Here is a 14,066-nt window from a genome sequence, read left to right on the forward strand (position 1 = left end):
ATACAGTTAAAAACTGATTTTAAACGACAAAAAAATCAAAATCAAACCAACTGACCAAATTTTTTAATAACTAACCTATAATATTAATTTAATTTTATAAACATAAGAATAATAAAATTCTATTCATTCATACTTATATATATAAATAAGACCATTCATTTCCCCAGGTGGATGGATTAGGAATCTTATGTTTACATCCACGAAATCATGTGTCCTTCCATTAAATATATTGAAGTCACATGCATGCAATGTGACACACGGTTAAGGGATTCTTCTTCTTTTTCATTAGTTGACCAATCGTAGAGAGTGATTGATATGTGGCCTATTCATGCACATAGCTGTACCTGTATATATCTACAGGTAGTAGAAATCTTTTTCATAAAGCGATGGAAGTCTACGTATAACTTATTGAATATCTACAGGTAGTACAAGTATTTTTCATAAAGTTGTGGAAGATTATGCATAATTTATTGAATTGTCTATATTGAAGAATAAAATGAGGAAGGTCAATGACCGGCAATCAACTATAGGATTTATGGAATCTTTGAACTTATATAATTTATCTGCTTGATAACTACGAAAGGTTGCGTCCAATTTACTTATGGTATTTTTTACTTTTATCCTGTGAATTATAAAATTATTTCACAAATAATGTTTCCAAGTAATGTGATTCGCACGTAGATTACTTTTGAATTGTTAAATTCACCCCACTGACGTGCAGTAATATGCCTTGATTGAATGAGAACTACCCTGATGACATAGTCAGATGAATCATCGTGATTTGACAGGGTTGATGCTGCGGTGACGTGAATATATTTATTAAACTTAGTTCTGATATCAAAAGGCTGATGTAGGTTTATAACATTATTACATTTATTATACAAGTATGCTTGGTTTCTGTTGTTTGTTAACTTTATTATATTGGTTAAACATTGTTTGTGCACATTGCTTAAATAGGTTACTCTGTCATGGTCATATGTTAAATATTTTTTTTGATTTTTTTGTATCATTTGTAGGTTCATTTAAATTTATTTAAAGGTCAACAAACTATTATGACACATTAATAATAAATAATTTTTATGTCGAGTATATATAGTGTAATGCTCATGATAAGCATAGTCATTTTATATCTTCTAATGCGTGTATCTCACATCTTTCCATGCTTAACGACGTAAAAAATACATACGATAAATCATACATAACAATATATCTAGTGGAATAACCACATATAAAGAGTGGATCATGTAACCAATTTGTTAAAAAATGACACCATCGAGGCATCATGAAATTATATACAATACTATACACATGACCCAAATTCTGTGTCTTTGTTTCCTATTAATACATCTTGTCATGTTGTGTATGAATTTCATTTACAGTGCTTATGTGATGCGCGTATGTATGTAATTACATTGGTTAATTGAACGCAAGTAAGAATATTTGTTTACACGGTGCTAATTGTGATTACTTAGTAAGATAATTAAACACTTAAGGATAACTTGGAAACATGTTCTATATGCTGCTTTAGCAGCACGAAAGTACTTGAACTGAAGGTTAGTGTCGCGCGAAGGTCAATCATACCCTTTTGCGGAGGTATCGAAGAGCGGAATAAGGGGCTAGATAGAGGGAGCCCTAGAACTTAACGACCTGCGCGAAATAAGGAATAGAAGGAATAAACCGGCATCACGACCATCTCAGGGTGCGTAAACTTGGTTCCATTATCCCCCCATACTACTTCGGGCGAGACTTTGGTCCGCGCTCTGCGTGCTGATGTCGAAAGGGCCTGTAGTGTACGGATTTGTTTGGCTAACTAATGCTGAACCTAGGTTAGGCCCCACGCAGCCAATAGTACAAAACACCATACTGTTTTGTCCCATTGACATACCTTAGAATCATTTTCGCTGCTTGCCAATGTGTCCCCTTATGTGTCTCCATGAACCTCGACACCAAACTTACCACATACATTATATCTGACCTAGTGGTAGTCAAATACATCAAGTTGCTTATCATTCTTTTGTATAATGTCAGATTGACATTGTTGTTGCAATCTTCTTTGCTCAACTACAACCCCATGAAAGTTGGAGTTGGTGAGAGCTTGTTGTTCTGCATTTCAAACCTCTCCAAAATGTCTGCCACATACTTCGCTTGAGAGATAAAAATTCCATTTTTTGTTTGCTTCACTTCTATGCCCAAAAAATATCTTAACATTCCCAAATCAGTGATTTCAAATTCACTCTTCATGACTTGTTTGAAATCAGCGATGAGGAAATCATCAATACCTGTAAAAATAAAATCATCTACATATAATACAACTATAATAATCTTACTATCTCTCTCTTTGATGTAGAGAGTAGGCTCACCATCACATTTGTCGAAACCATTGTCCAAAAAGTAGGCATCTATCCTATTATACCATGTGCACGGTGCTTGCTTAAGCCCATAAAGAGCTTTCATCAACTGATACACTTTGTCTTCTTGGCCTTCTACCTCATAACTAGGCGGTTGCGCAACATACACTTCCTCTTTCAGCACTCCATTCAAGAACGCTGATTTTACGTCCATTTGATACACTTTCCATTTATGTTGCGTGACAATCACCACAACTGCGCGAATTGTCTCCATCCTTGCAACTGGCGTGAACGTCTCCACGTAATCTCTTTCATGTTGCTGCTTGTATCCTTTGATGACTAGCCTTGCTTTGTGCCTTTCAATCTTTCCCTCAATGTTGCTTTTGGTCTTATAGACCCACTTCACTCCAATGACATGTTTTCCTTTCGGAAGGTTCACTAACTCCCATGTGTCATTCCTTTATATTGCTTCTATTTCTTCCTCCATTGTTGCAACCCATTTTTCTTCTTTGATTGCATCCTCAAAATGGATTGGGTCATCTACATGACAAAAAAAGGAAAATAAAGAATTTAGACCAGAGCTCTTATCAATTTCATCTTGCTCATAAATTTCATTTAAATTTATGAATTTTGGTCTTTTTGTGCTTGTGGAAGATGGGCTTGACATGTCACTTGGTGTTGGGCTTTGCGGTGTACTTGGAGAAGCACTTGCTTGGCTGCGCGAAATTGTCCTATTATTTGTTGATGGTGTTGCTTGTTGCCTACTTTGTTGCACTTGAATAGGAGTAGAGGGAGTCACTATTGAGGAATTACTTGTTGTTGTTAATTCCTCTTTGTCCTCATGTGGTATACATGCTTTGACATTGATTGTCTTTTCTAAACTTCCATCCCATCCTTCCTCTTCTATAAACTGCATATCTCTGTTGATTATGACCTTCTTGGTTAATGGATTGTAGATTTTGTATGCCTTGGATTCATCACTGTATCCAACAAATATACATTTCTCCCCCTTGTTGTCCAACTTCTTTCTCAACACATCCGGGACATGTTCATATGCCACACATCCAAAAACTCTCATGTGAGTGACACTATGCTTTCTTCCACTCCATGCCTCTTCAGGAACTATGTTCTGGACGCTTTTGGTTGGACATATATTCAAGATATATGCTACACAAGCGAAAACTTCAACCCAATAATCATTTGGCAAATGCTTTGCCTTCATCATACTCCTTGCCATTTCCATAATGGTGTTATTCTTCCTTTCTGCCACACCATTTTGCTGAGGTGTATAACTTGTTGTAATTTTCTTGCGAATTCCATGCTTCCTGCAAAATCGAAGGAATTCATTTGAGATGTATTCTCCACCTCCATCAGTCCTGAGGACTTTGATGCAGTGTCCACTTTGCTTCTCAAATAGAACTTTGTATTGGCGAAAGCACTCAAACACTTCACTTTTCTGTTTTAAGAAATAGACCCATGTCTTCCTTATGTAGTCATCTATGAAGGTCAATAAACAGTGGCTGCCACTAATTGGTGGTGTCTGCATTGGTCCACATAAATCTGAGTGGACAATATCTATAGGTTCCTTTGCCCTTACTGACTTTCATGTTGGAAATGTCTCTCTATGTTGCTTGACCAAGATACATCCTTCACATAGGTTGTTCGATTTTTCTATGAGTGTTAGTCCCTTCACCATGCCTTTCTTATGCAGCAAATTCAAACCTCCAAATTTTAGATGTCCAAATCTCAAATGCCATAACCAATTTTCATCTTTGACCTCTGCTTGAAAGTTTACTTGTATGACAGTTGCATCTTTTCTTGCATCCTCTTGTGAGTTCATTGAGATTTGTGCTTTTGCACCTTCTCTCTGCAAATCTGATCTTATTTTTATGGGAAACATTCTATTGTTTGTCATCTAAACCTTTGCAATCAACTATCTGCTTGGAGGTCTATCCAAAATTATGCACACATCATTTTTGAAAAAGACATTGTAGCCCTTTTGTATGAGTTTTCCAATGCTCATGAGGTTATGCTTCAGACTAGGGACAAAGTAAACATCTGAGATGTACTTCTTCTCCCCCTTCTTTGTTAGGATATTAACTCTTCCTTTGCCCATGATAGAGACTTTGCTATCAGTCCCTAATGTCACTTCAGATTTCACACTTTCATCTAGATTGGAAAACATTTCTATATTTCTTGACATGTGGTTGGTACACCCTAAATCTAGATACCATATATCAATTTGTTTTTCTTGTGCTAAATTACAAGCTAAAAACATGTTATCATGGTTCTTACTTTCTTTTGTGAAATTTACACTTGGTTTGTTACTAATTTCATATTGCTTTCTTTCTACATTCATTTGCATAATGACCATACTTCTTACTGTAATGAATTGAACTTGAGATTTATCATACCTCTGACCTTGTGCTTGATTTTGGCTTGGGCCTTGACTTGGATTTTGATTGCTGCCTCTTCCATTTGAGCTTTAAGGGCGTCTTCTTCCACCTATGTGTGGGTTCTTCCTCTTCCTCTAGCATATGATCTTCCTATGCCTCGACCTTGACCAAATGATACTTGTGTCTTGAAGGCATGCTCCAATGAGGAGCTTGTTGCTCTATTCAATCTATGTTCATGAGAAATCAGTGATGCATTAAGCTCATCCACTGAGAACTGTGAGAGATCCTTTGTCTCTTCTATGGCCACAATAATGACATCAAACCTTGCTAGCAAACTTCTCAAAACTCTCAACTATTCTTCTTTCCTCAAGTGTCTCACCATGAGACCTGATTTGAGTAACCAACCCAATTGCATGTGGAAAAAATGAGCCTACATTCTCAGAATCTTTCATACAAAGTGTTTTAAAGTCTTTTCTCAACAATTGCAACTTTGTTGTCTTGAATTTTGCCATGCCTTGGTAGGTTTTATGGAGGGTGTCCCATGCTTGCTTGGACTTTGATGCTATTGTAACCCTTGGGAAAGCACTTTCATGAACTGCTTGGAAAATGTAGAAGAGGGCTTTTTCCTCCTTCTTCCTGTTGTCTCTTAACAAATCTCTTTCTGCTTGAGACAAGACATTGTATGTTGCTGTATCTGTTGGTTCTTGAAAACCATTCTCCACCAAATCCCAAATGTCTTGAGAAGAAAACACGGTCTTCATTGTAATAGCCCAATAGTCATATGTTTTTCCATTAAAGTGAGGTATTTGAGGATTAGTCAAGCTTGTGCTTGATGTTTCCATTTATGAGTGTAAGAAAAAAAAATTCTACCTACTAGTAAATATGCTAACTACAATATGTCCTCAAAACAATTTTAATTGCTAGTAAAAACACTTGATTTTACACTAATAGAGTTTAACCCGCTGTGATACCATGTTAGAAAAAAATAGAATTTATGCCGAGAGACAAAGGGGAGAGGGTGAGGGAATTTGTCTCAAAACAATTTTAGCTGCTAGTAAAAACACTTGTTTTACACTAACAGAGTTTAACCTGCTCATGCCGAGAGGCAGAGTGGAGAGGCAGAGGGGAGTTATGTCCGCAAAACAATTTTAATTGCTAGTAAAAAGACTTGATTTTACACTAATAGAGTTTAACCCGCTCTATACCATGTTAGAAAAAATAGGCAGAGGGAAGTTATGTCCCCAAAACAATTTTAATTGCTAGTAAAAACACTTGATTTTACACTAATAGAGTTTAACCCGCTCTAATACCATGTTAGAAAAAATAGAATTTACGGTGAGTGAAAAAGGGGAGAGGGAGATGGAATTTGTCTCAAAACAATTTTAACTGCTAGTAAAAACACTTGTTTTACACTAACAGAGTTTAACCTGCTCAGGCCGAGAGGCAGAGTGGAGAGGTAGAGGGAAGTTGTTTCGCGAAGATTCCATCTCAGAAAAATACGCCGAGGGGCAGAGGGAAGTTGTTTCGGGAAGCTTGATATTTCGCGTAGCTATACAAAGGCTTAATAAAACATAGAATATGGAAGTTGTTTGGCTATACAAAGGCTTAATAAACATAGAATAGGGAAGTTGTTTTGCGAAGCTTGATTTCGGTCAGCTAGATTTCGCCCACCTATACAAAGGCTTAATAAAACAAATAATTCACAAACATAGAGTAAAACAGAGTAAAGCTTGGAGTAACACAATAAAACTTGGGAGTAAAGCTTGGAGCAACACAATAAAACTTGGGATTAAATTCTAATTCATGAAAATACATTCATATGAGACTAAGGCTCATTCACCAAGTAAAAAACAAAGCTTTACAGTGATTTACACTTCACAAGGGGTTGAGGAATAACACACTGTAAAACACAGTAACTGTTGTTTTCAGGCGCCCACTAGAATTTTCTCCTCACATACTCTAGTTGTCTAACTTACCTAACCTCTCTTGCTCTCTAGCACAAAATGACTTTTACATCCATAGAATTTTCTCCACGATTTTCTCCTCACATACTCTAGTTGTCTAACTTACCCAACCTCTCTTGCTCTCTAGCACAAAACGACTTTTACATCCATATTTATCTCAACATATAATTTTACATTAATACATGACATATCAAAGAATTAATAGTAATCCATATTTACTAAACTTCATTAATTCCTTAACTTCTATGTGTTGCGGAATGGTTCTGGGGTACTTATGTTTGTTCTGGCTTCATTCCTTCCATCTTCAAACAAAGATGCAAGTTGCAAAAATACTTCTAACAAGTATGGTTATTGTCAGGGTGTTTAACGCGGTGGTTGGGATAAATATTTCCAACAATGTTTTTAATAAATTATAACACAATCACATTTCATTGATTATGTTTTAATAAATTAAAGATAGAGAAGATAAAAAAAGAAATAAAAAATTATTCATATACTTTCTATACGATCCATTGGATCATGTATTAGACAAAGCATATTATGAGATAATCAAATTTTGGCTATTCATAAATTAAAAATTTGAAATTCTTCAAACCCAATTCCAATATAGCCCAAGCCCTTATGAGATAATCAAATCTTGGCTATTCATAAATTAAAAATTTGAAATTCTTCAAACCCATTTCCAATATAGAGCACGCCTGAGACCTAACAAATTTTGTCAATAAATAGAAAAAGCAACGCTATTTTTTATTTTTATTTTTAACAAAAAAAACTATGTATTGCCCATTGGTACTTTTTGCAAAATTTTGATTGCAATAAGAAAACATGATTTTAATTTTTTTTAAGTATTTTATTTAAAAGTGTGTATTTGAGATTAAAGTGTTTTTTTAAATGTAAAAGTATATTTAATGATATGGATAAATTATTTTTAAATAGAGATTTAAAATTTTAATTTAATATCAATAATTATTAAGTTAATGATAAAAATTTAATCTCTACAAAATATTTAGAATATACTTAATAATATATACAAATTAAAAATTGAGCTTGATTTAATATTAATATTAAAAATATTTTATAAAAATTAAATTTTTACTACCTACTTACTAATTATTAATAATTAAATTAATATTATAGAAATTTTATTTTGAAATAAAGACATCTACAACCTAATTGTTTTTAATATATTTATTTTTAATATTATATAAGTAAATTTTGATGAATATTTTTTTTTTAAAATTATAGATAATAATAAAAAATTATAATCCCTTGTTTTCTAAATGCATGAATAGCATATATATTTAGTTCAGTTCATGCATGAATATCATATACTTAGTTTAACTAATTATATAAAAGTTTTTATTTTTAATATATAAAAAAAAATTAAAAAAGAAAAGAAAATTTGGATTTTAAATTGAAAAAATATTAATAAAAAATGGACTTGTTTTTAATGTAACTTTTTGGACTTTCATGTTGAAATGCTAATTCCAACTACAGCAAAACCGCCAGACTTCCCCGCACCGCTTTTCAACGAACGCTGGTAATTTTCAAAGGGCAGCGATCACAATCAACGATGGACACGTGTCTGAGCAATCCTTGCCAAAACTACCATTCCCCGGCGCGTAAAGTTCAGAAGAAAGGGCTGTGCAAGATTGATCGTCAGCTGTCCGTTTAAAGAGGGGCAGATCAACGGTTACGGTAGCTGCAACATTTTTTTTTATTTTCTACAATGTACATTGAAGTACGCTGATTGAATATCCGTATCCAGTTCGCAGATTGTACCTTCATCCCGGAAATTAATTAATCCACCTGAAGTAATTAATGAAATTTACCATAGTTGTTGATTTTAGGTGAAGTCTTTAATTTTATTTTTTTTATTTACGGCATAAGTGAAACAAAAAGTTAGGGTCCTGTCTTTTTTTTAGTTGTTGAATGTGCAATGTAACGCACAACAGTGCGAAAAAGAAGAAACAGAGCAGTGTTAATTTTTCCAGAGAAGACGTATTTGAAATATATGCAGCAGCGCTGACCTCTTAGCTCCGCGTGAGGATAACTCGTTCTGAAGTTTAATCTCAGAGAAGGAATCATCAATTGTGTTCAAGGTTATGCCCATTGACTTTGGATTCATGGGATGTATTGTAATACGTAGCAGCGTGAATGTAAAAGAGAAGTAAAAAAAAAATTACACACAGAAGTGTTAATTCCTTTTGAGAGATAGAGTAATTTTTTTTTACTGCCTTTGAAGCAGGTCTGTTGGTGAAATCCCTCTATGAGAGGAAGATGTTTTTGTAACAGTCAGTCGTACTAATGAATAGAAATATTTTGTGTGTGTAAAACTCTGTCCTCTGGAAACAAATTTTTTGTTTCTCTGTGTTAAGAAACAATGCATTTTTCTCTGTTATTTTTGTTCTGGAATTATCAAAAATTCCCAACATGGTATCAGAGCTTGTCCAGGCTCTTTGAAGGTGTCAAAGAAGCTGAAGGAAAGATTTCTTATTGCAGCAACTTCTCCAGTAGAGTGAAGATTCAGTCAAGAAAGAATCCAAGGTATTTCTCAATCTAGTTTTTGTGTTACTGTTGAGGACAGTCAGTTATTTTAAAAACACAGTCAAGTATTTTGAAGCATAGTTAAGAGTGCAAGGATGGCTAGAGCCAGCACTAGCATGGGTATCTGTAATACTTGGCTCCCACAATTTAATGGAAAAAACTATGACTATTGGGCAATAACTATGGGAGCTTTGCTTGCTTCCCAAGACTTATGGGAATTTGTTAAGGATGGTTTTGAAGAACTAGTAGATGATGATGAGTTTAATAATTTAACTCAGGAAGAGAAAGATCTGTTGAAGAGCAATAAGAAGAAGGATTTTAAAGCCCTATACTTTTTGTATCAAGCAGTGCATGAGAGTGTGTTTCCAAGGATAGCAGCAGCCAAGAGATCCAAAGAAGCATGGAAAACTCTCAAGATAACCTATCAAGGCATGGAGAAAGTGAAAACAACAAAACTACAATTGCTGAGGAGAGATTTTGAGACTCTCTGCATGAAGGAGTCAGATAATATTGACTCATTCTTCCACATGTGATTGGTTTGGTCACACAAATAAGGTCTCATGGAGAGATTCTTGAAGAAAGGAGGATTGTGGAGAAAATATTGAGGATCTTACCCTCAAAGTTTGATGTGATTGTCACCAACATAGAAGAGACAAAGGATCTCACAAACTTCTCAGTTGATGAACTACATGCATCACTGATAACACATGAGCAGAGATTGAGTGGAAATGAAAGCTCATCTCTAGAACATGCCTTTAAGACCCAGATGTCCTTTAGAAGAGGAAGAGGTCAAGGCAGAGGAAACAAGAGAGGGAGAGGCAGAAGCCAAAACAGAGGTGGAAGAAACAGTCTAGCAAATGCTCAAGGAAGAGGCAGCAATCCAAATCAAAACCAAGGCCAAGGAAGCAGCCAACAAAGTGGACAACATCATGCTCAAGGACAAAGGTACGATAAATCCAATGTCCAATGTCATTATTGTAAAAAATATGGGCATTATGCAAATGAATGTAGGAAGAAGCAGCATGATATGAGTAATAGAACTAGTGCAAATTTCACTAGAGAAAATATCAGCCAAAATAATTTGTTTTTAGCTTGTAATATGGCTGAAAAAAAGAGTGAAGATGTATGGTTCCTAGACTCTAGTTGCAGTAATCATATGACAGGAAACATAGCCCTGTTTTCTATGTTAGATCAGAGTGTGAAGTCACAAGTCACACTAGGGACTGATAATAAAGTTTCTGTTACGGGAAAAGGAGAAGTAAATGTCTTAACAAAGATAGGTGAAAAGAAAACCATAGCAGATGTTTATTATGTTCCTGGAATGAAATGTAACCTCTTAAGTATTGGACAGCTTATTCAAAAAGGGTACAATGTTTTATTTGTGGATGATGTATGCACCATCATGGATAAGACACCCAACAAACAATGTATTGCTGAAGTGAAGATGACAAGGAACATGATGTTCCCTCTCAGGATGAAAGCAGATTTAAAAAATGGAGAAGAAATAGCAGCAGTGACACAAGAGGCTTTCCAAAGCGAACCAAAGGATGAAAATTGGTTGTGGCACTTGAGATTTGGACATCTCAACTTTGGAGGTCTTAACTTGTTGAATAGAAAAGGAATGGTAAGAGGATTACCATTGATAGAGAAACCAGACAGCCTTTGTGAAGGTTGTATCTTGGGGAAACAACACAGAGAAAGTTTTCCATCTCGGAAAAGTATAAGGGCAAAAGCACCCTTAGAGATTGTCCACTCAGACTTATGTGGGTTGATGCAAACTCCATCACTTGCAGACAACCACTATATACTAACATTTATTGATGATTTTACTAGAAAAACTTGGGTTTATTTCCTGAAGAACAAAAGTGAACTGTTTGAAAGATTTTGCAATTTCAAAGCACTTGTAGAAAACCAAAGTGGCCCGCATATCAAAGTTCTAAGAACTGATAGAGGAGGTGAGTATATCTCCAAGGAATTTCTACGTTTTTGTAGAGAAAATGGAATTCATAATCAGTTTACCACTAGGTACACTCCGCAGCAAAATGGAGTTGCCGAAAGGAAGAATAGGACAATCATGGATATGGCGAGGAGTATGTTAAAGGAAAAGCATTTGCCAAATGATTATTGAGTTGAAGTTGTACATTGTGCAGCGTACATTTTGAATAGATGCCCTACAAAAGCAGTCATGAACAGAGTGCCGGAAGAAGCATGGAGTGGGACAAAGCAAGGAGTCACCCACATGAAAGTTTTTGGATGTGTGGCTTATGCACACATTCCAGATCAACTAAGGAAGAAGTTGGACAGCAAATGGGAGAAATGTATTTTCGTTGGATACAGTGAGGAATCCAAAGCCTATAGGTTGTATAACCCATCCACCAAGAAGTTTATTGTGAGTAGAGATGTTCAGTTCATTGAAGAGGAAGCTTGGGATGGAAGCATAGATAAAACAGTGAATGTTAAAAACTCTTTTTCACATGATGAAGATGATGAGGAGATAGCTGAAATACATCCCCAAACAGCAGCACCAACACAAGGGCAGCAAGAGACACCCTTGAGGAGAAATGAAAGTGCTTCTCCAAGCACACCACAAGGAGGAAATTCAAGTACTTCTTCAAGCACTAGTACACCAAATGAAAGAGGTAAGAAGTTCAGAAATTTAAATGACATTTATGAACAAGAGGCAGTGAATGAAGGTATGAACTCTTTGTGTGCTTTATATTGTCATGTTGATGATCCTGTTCATTTCTAAGAAGCAATTAAGGATAGGAAATTGATAGAAGCTATGGATGAGGAGATCAATGCCATAGAAAGAAACAAGACATGGAATTTAGTTGAACTACCAAAAGGAAAGGAAGTCATTGGAGTTAAATGGGTCTACAAGACCAAGAGTAATGCTGAAGGCAAAATAGAAAGACACAAGGCAAGACTAGTTGTCAAGGGATATAAGCAGCAGTATGGAAGAGATTATGAGGAAACTTTTGCATCGGTTGCTAGAATGGAAACAGTGAGAGCAGTGTTGTCCATAGCAGCACAAAACAAGTGGAAAGTTTACCAAATGGATGTGAAGTCAGCATTCTTAAATGGAGTGTTAATGGAAGAGGTTTACATTGAACAACCTCTAGACTATGAAAAGAAAGGTCAAGAGCACAAAATGTGCAGATTGAAGAAAGCTCTTTATGGGCGGAAGCAAGCACCAAGAGCGTGGTACAGTAGGATAGATTCCTATCTACTGGAAAATGGATTTGAAAAATGTGAGGGATAACCCACTCTCTACATCAAAGAAAATGATGGTAAATTACTAATTGTTGTGTTATATACTGATGATGTTATTTTCACAGGTAATGATGATCACCTTATTGAAAATTTCAAAACAGTCATGAAAGAGGAATTTGAAATGACTGACATGGGTTTGCTGAGATACTTCTTAGGAATAGAAGTAGAACAAAATGGAAATGGGATTTTTATTTCACAAGCGAAATATGTTAATGAAGTGTTGAAAAGATTTAATATGCAGGAGAGCAAGGTAGCAATCACTCCCACAGTGATGGGATTAAAACTCAGCAAAGAGGACAACAACAAGGATTTTGATCCTAGTTTGTACAAGAGCATAGTTGGCAGCCTCATGTATTTGAATGCAACTAGGCCAGATATAATGCGTGTTGTTAGTTTAATTTCCAGATTCATCGAGAGGCCAAAAGAAGCACATTGGCAGGCAACAAAAAGGATTCTGAGGTATGTTAAAAGTACTAAAATGTTTGACATTTTATATACTCTTTTAGAATGTTCAGATTTAATTGGATACACTGATAGTGATTGGGCTGGATTATGTTTTTCATATGGGTTCAGGAGCCATTTCATGGGCTTCTAAAAAATAGCCTATTGTAGCATTGTCTACAGCAGAGGCAGAATATGTGGCAGCTACAGCAGTAGTGTGTCAAACAATTTGGATAAGAATGATGTTAAGGAGTTTATGCCAAGATCAAACAAAAGGAACTGTGATTTTTTGTGACAATAGCTAAGCTATTGCATTATCCAAGAATGTTGTGTTTCATAAGAGAACGAAACACATTGACACAAAGTTTCATTACATCAGGGAATTGGTAAACAATGGAGAAATTGTTTTAAAACACTGCAGAACTCAGGAGCAGGTTGCTGATATTTTGACCAAACCATTGGGGCAGAAAAGTTTTGAATTTTTGAGGAAATTTCTGGGTATGACTCATAACCCAGCAGTTGAAATTAAAGGGGAGTGTTGAAATGCTAATTCCAACTGCAGCAAAATTGCCAGACTTCCCCGCACCGCTTTTCAATGAACGCTGGTAATTTTCAAAGGGCAACAATTACAATCAACGATGGACATGTGTCTAAGCAGTTTTTGCCAAAACTACCTTCCCCGACGCGTAAAGTTCAGAAGAAAGGGTTGTGCGAGATTGACCGTCAGTCGTCCGTTTAAAGAGGGGGAGATCAACGGTTATGGTAGCTGCAACATTTTTTTATTTTCTGCAATGTACATTGAAGTATGCTGATTGAAAAGCCGTATCCAGTTCGCAGATTGTACCTTCGTTCCGAAAATTAATTAATCCACTTGAAGTAATTAATGAAATTTACCACGGTTGTTGATTTTAGGTGAAGTCTTTAATTTTATTTTTTTTGTTTATGACATAAGTGAAACAAAAAGTTAGGGTCCTGTAGTTGTTGAATGTGCAATGTAATGCACAGCAGTGCGAAAAAGAAGAAACAGAGCAGTGTTAATTTTTCCAGAGAAGACAGAGCAGTGTTAATTTTTCCAGAGACCAGAGAAGACGTATTTG

The sequence above is a fragment of the Pinus tabuliformis genome, chromosome X, assembly GCF_031772625.1.
Source record: "Pinus tabuliformis cultivar Carrire ecotype Pingquan chromosome X, CPIR1, whole genome shotgun sequence".
NCBI lineage: Eukaryota > Viridiplantae > Streptophyta > Pinopsida > Pinales > Pinaceae > Pinus > Pinus tabuliformis.